Below are 4,595 nucleotides of genomic sequence, written 5' to 3' on the forward strand. Positions count from 1 at the left end.
CTTTTTCTTGATCCTGGCCTTTCCAAGTGTATGTTGGTTACCTGCTAAAGGGTATGGAGTAAAGCTTAGGCAATCTCGATTATACAAGTAGGCCATACGTTTCATTGCGATTTTCATTTTGTATAGCCATTGAAGTTTTACATCAAGAAAGACGACTCCTCACCCTCTATATCTACTACTCCTATGTTGTACACCATACCAGTGCCTTAGATTCGGGGTAGTTCCAATGATCATAGCATGCCTGGGATTATATTTTTCCCTTCCCTTTCAATTTGACTAGTTAATTAAATTAAAATTGCTAAACCGAGTTTATTTTGATGTGTGGTAAAGTTAGAAATACAATTCATACACAGGGAATAAATTTGTTTGCAAAGTACTATTATTACCAATGTGGTTAAAGACTCAGCTGTTTCTGTTGTCTATTCTATTAGCACGTGATTCTTTGTTGTGAATGGCAAACATTTGCTTTCAACTAGACTTTCCTTGTCCTTGCTATGTTAGCAGGGGAGGAACGGAACGGAATTTGATATTCAAGAAGTGGGAGAGACAAAAAGGGAAATTTCAATCTTGAACTTCTACATTTTAGAGTCTAAACTTTAATCATTAGACCAAATTTTCGTTGGCTCTTACGATGAAACTTCATTCAATCTGTTAAATAAGTATTATTTAAGAACAAAATTTTAATCGTCTAATAAAAAATGAAAAGATATCAATTTCAAAAGGGCGAAATTATAATCTACTACAGAGAATGTAGCGTGAAGTTTTTTCTTTCAGAATGGATGCCATAGTTATAAATAGCATGTAGATTAACAATTTACGTAGAGAAGTACAAAACAGAGAAAGTTACAAACTGAAAAAGAGTGTGTTTGGACAAACAACATTTGAAGTAAAATAATTTATTTCATAAATTTCAATCATCTTTTTATCTTTCTAAATATCTTTGTATTTCACATATATCACATCACAAAAAGTGCTACGGTAATGAATGTTTCAAATGAATACTCTACTATATATCGCCTTGCAAATAAATTAATGACAAGTTGCTATAACGTACAAGCTTAAAGTTTTTGGGAAAGAGCGAGATAGAAATAAAAGGAAGACGAGTAATTATCAATAAAACGCCTCTTCTGCAATGAGAGTACAATTTATGCAGGACAAATTTCCATCGGCAACCCCTAACCATCATTGATCCTCAGCAAGAACAAAAAGAAGTAAAAGGTGGATGAAATTCATTGGGATTCTGAGTTCTTTCACTTGATCCATTGGACTAGTCAACTATGCCTCTCTATTTCCTGTGACACAAACACACATGCGCAAAACGGTGCCATCATGTAATGTGTGGTTTTCAACACCTAATGGGTCATGAGCGATGCAGTCTTATTGTTTTTAAACCCTTTTTTGGTTTGATTTTTATGTTGGGAATGGTGAAAGAAGGGAAAAGGGTAGCGAGGAATAATGTCATTAGGAAGAGATGGCATGATTGCTTTTTGGTTTATATGTCATCTTCAGAATTATACTACCAATTATGATAACAATTAGTACGCGATATTGAAAGGAAAACAAATAAAGGTGGTGTAGATTGAATCATTACTCTCACATTCAATTTTATCCGAGCAGCGTGGCGTCATTTGGAACAGTGGTCATCTAGTAAAGCTAAAATTATACGTGAAGATGCTTAGATTTGGAAAATGACAAGTAAATTGGACTCGTCTGAGAGAAACAAAAAGAAATATGCACAGAATAAAAGAGTCAACTGTTCCCATCAAAATGTATGGCCTACCCCGCCATCGATGCTTGCAATGTTCTTCTCTTCCGGTATTTGGTGCACTCGTATCCGCGTGGCAGTTCAGCTTTATATGATTATTACACATGATCCATCCTCAAAATGGTTAGTAATGTTTTCCTTTCTTTTTTTTTGTGTGTGAAGGAGACTAATCTTTTTCTTATCTGCCAGTAAGTTGTAATATCTTGGTCTCCTTGAATTGATATGCTTTCCAGCCAGTCAGATTCATTTAAACTTAACAACACGGATTCTATCAAAAAAACTGAGGAATTCCATGATCAAATGTACCATATACACCCTCGAATAAGGTAAACTTTGAATTTTTTGGTCTAAGTTATATGTGGCACGAACTATTATTTTGATACCAATCACATTCATGGTGAAGGAAACCGTGTGCAAATCTAAAGCTGAACCATTGATGGACCTACCTACTACTCGTGGCCAAGACCTCTCTCTTTCATATCCCTAAAAGCCAGAAGAACTTGTTGACTGGTATTTTGAATCCAAAACCTGAAAGCCGAATGAACATTCAAATGTGAACTGTGTTTCATGTAGCTCTCAAACCAAATCCAACATAATCAATGACTTGATCTTTGTGAGCTTGTCGCACAAAGCGGTCCCAGCGAATGGCTGTGGAAGGCAACGGGCCTTGAGCGTTGTGTGATGGGATCGATAGGCAACCTTTTCCTCAACCGTATACACACTTCTTTTTTCACGCAAAAAAGTTTGGCTACACTACTATTTATGAGATTTTTCTGTTGTGCGACCTAAGAGCGCAAAATAAGTACACCAAAAGAAGGAGTGGATCCATAGTAAAATTTTACTAATATTATCACCTACCTACTCTCGGAATTCAAGATGCTTTAGCCATGAAACTTTAGAATATTATAGACAAAAATTAAACATAGCCCCACCTGGCACAAGTAGAAGAATGCTGTCATCAATTGGTAGTATTAATGTTAAAAGCCACGGTCTCAAAGGACATCTTCTATGGTGAGAAAAACGAAATCGCCAATCCAAAAGGCAGCATAAACTGTTTCATGGATAACTAACTATAAGTTACAGTGATGGTTGTGGTAGGGGTGTGTTCGAGTTGAGTCCCTACTTGAGCTTGACTTGAAGTAAAATAACTAAGTCGAATTTAATTAAATTTAATCAATTCAAATCAAATTCAATCGAGCCTATTCGAACTCAATCAAGTTTAATTAAGCTCACGTAATAAAAATTAATATTTTACATATAATTTTGAATAAAGTATATTATTGACATTTTACGATAATAAATATAAAAAAAATTAAATTTTATATTATAAGAAACTCGATTAGACTCGTTGAATCTTCGAGTGCAAAATATTGAAACTCGAGCTCGACTTGTTGCTTTTATCGAGTAGCTCAAACTCGACTTCAATCTCGGTCAAAACGACCTTGAGCCAAGCTGCTGACCAAGTAGCTTGCGAGTTCGAGTCAAAGCTACTCGGTCCAGCATCACTCCTAGGTTGTTGTAGTACAATATATTACTATTGTAGTGCTGAATGCTGAGACAACGAACAATTGTAGAATGATAATTTTTCTATTGTGTAAAGTTAGCTTTGAAAGTATATCAAAATTTTTGGATTTAGGGTTCAAAGTTGCACTTATTATTATTACTTTTTTCTCTTAGCTTTTCCTCCTTGAATTGAACCCTTGTGATGGGGAACTTGTTACCCAATTGAGAAAGTACTCTTTAATCAGGGTTGTAAGGGAGCAGCTTTCAATGACATAATTGATAACAGCGTTTAATTATAGGTAAAATTCGTATAACCCGAAAAAGGATTTAAGTCACATTCAACATTTTAACTAACAAAGACTCGAGCATGTGAAACACAAAATGCACCCCAGCGAGGTTGGGCCTGTTCTGTAGATGGGCCCTTAATTTAGGCACACAGACCCCCATTTATGTTAGGCCTGTTCCATAGTTGGGCCTTTAACTTAGAGCTTAGACGCTTTCTTGATTGCTCAAATCGGCCACGCGCTATAGGCTTTTCATTATTCATTAAATTGTTTCCTAATCGCCAAGAACAATAGACCTCATTGTTTTGGGCCGTCCAGAGGCGAAACGTTTAAGACTTAGAATTGGGTAGGGGCCGCGCGAACGCAGGCCCCCGCTGCCACAAATTATGACGTAGGCTCTGCCACTTGGGCAGACCTTAGGCTGGCACCCCTCCCAAGTGCAATGGAGGTCACCAGACCTAGGCCATGGACCACGTTGATCGCCCATCGACCCCGTCCAGGTAAGTATGTTTTCCAATTCTCCCCCTTCCCTCTTTATAGTACTCAGTTGCCTATCCCTGCTGATCAACACGTCGATGTGGGAAGGAACCTCTTAAAACGCTACCAAAATAAGCAGCTGGCTGCAAAACTCTCCTCCCCTTCCCCCCTTGGATTGTTTACCTATTCTCGTTGTCTTTCCAGCCTATTCCCAGTTTTCATTAATCCTGCAACTACAGCTGTAGAGGAAATCATCAGATCAATGCATCATTTGCTGAAAATGGTTTGTAAAACATGAATTAATCCTGCGCATGGCTAGCAAATTTTGATACAAAGTATAGGTTAATCCTCAATTTTAGTACATTGGAAAATGGATTTTCTTTGTATTTGTGTGTTTGCACTTTCCTTTGTCATTTTCTTTTATCTTCTTTTTTTTTTTTTTTTGTTGGCTTTGGGAAGGAAAATTAAGATAAAAGTTCTGATAATTTTTCCTCATTGAAGTCACTTCTAAGTACTCTGTATATGTTCTCTTGCAACCCACTTTCTCTATGTCATCTTCATTAGAT

The 4,595-nt window shown here is 36.8% G+C and overlaps 1 non-coding gene across 1 annotated transcript; it reads right to left on the reverse strand.

Annotated features, from left to right (window-relative positions):
- Nucleotides 1–3,898: 3,898 nt before the first annotated feature.
- LOC113705156 (U1 spliceosomal RNA) lies at nt 3,899–4,060 on the reverse strand. Its single transcript, XR_003451803.1, has one exon. It is a non-coding gene; the product is annotated as a U1 spliceosomal RNA (small nuclear RNA).
- Nucleotides 4,061–4,595: the final 535 nt, after the last annotated feature.

This window comes from Coffea arabica, chromosome 8e (assembly GCF_036785885.1).
Source record: "Coffea arabica cultivar ET-39 chromosome 8e, Coffea Arabica ET-39 HiFi, whole genome shotgun sequence".
Lineage (NCBI taxonomy): Eukaryota > Viridiplantae > Streptophyta > Magnoliopsida > Gentianales > Rubiaceae > Coffea > Coffea arabica.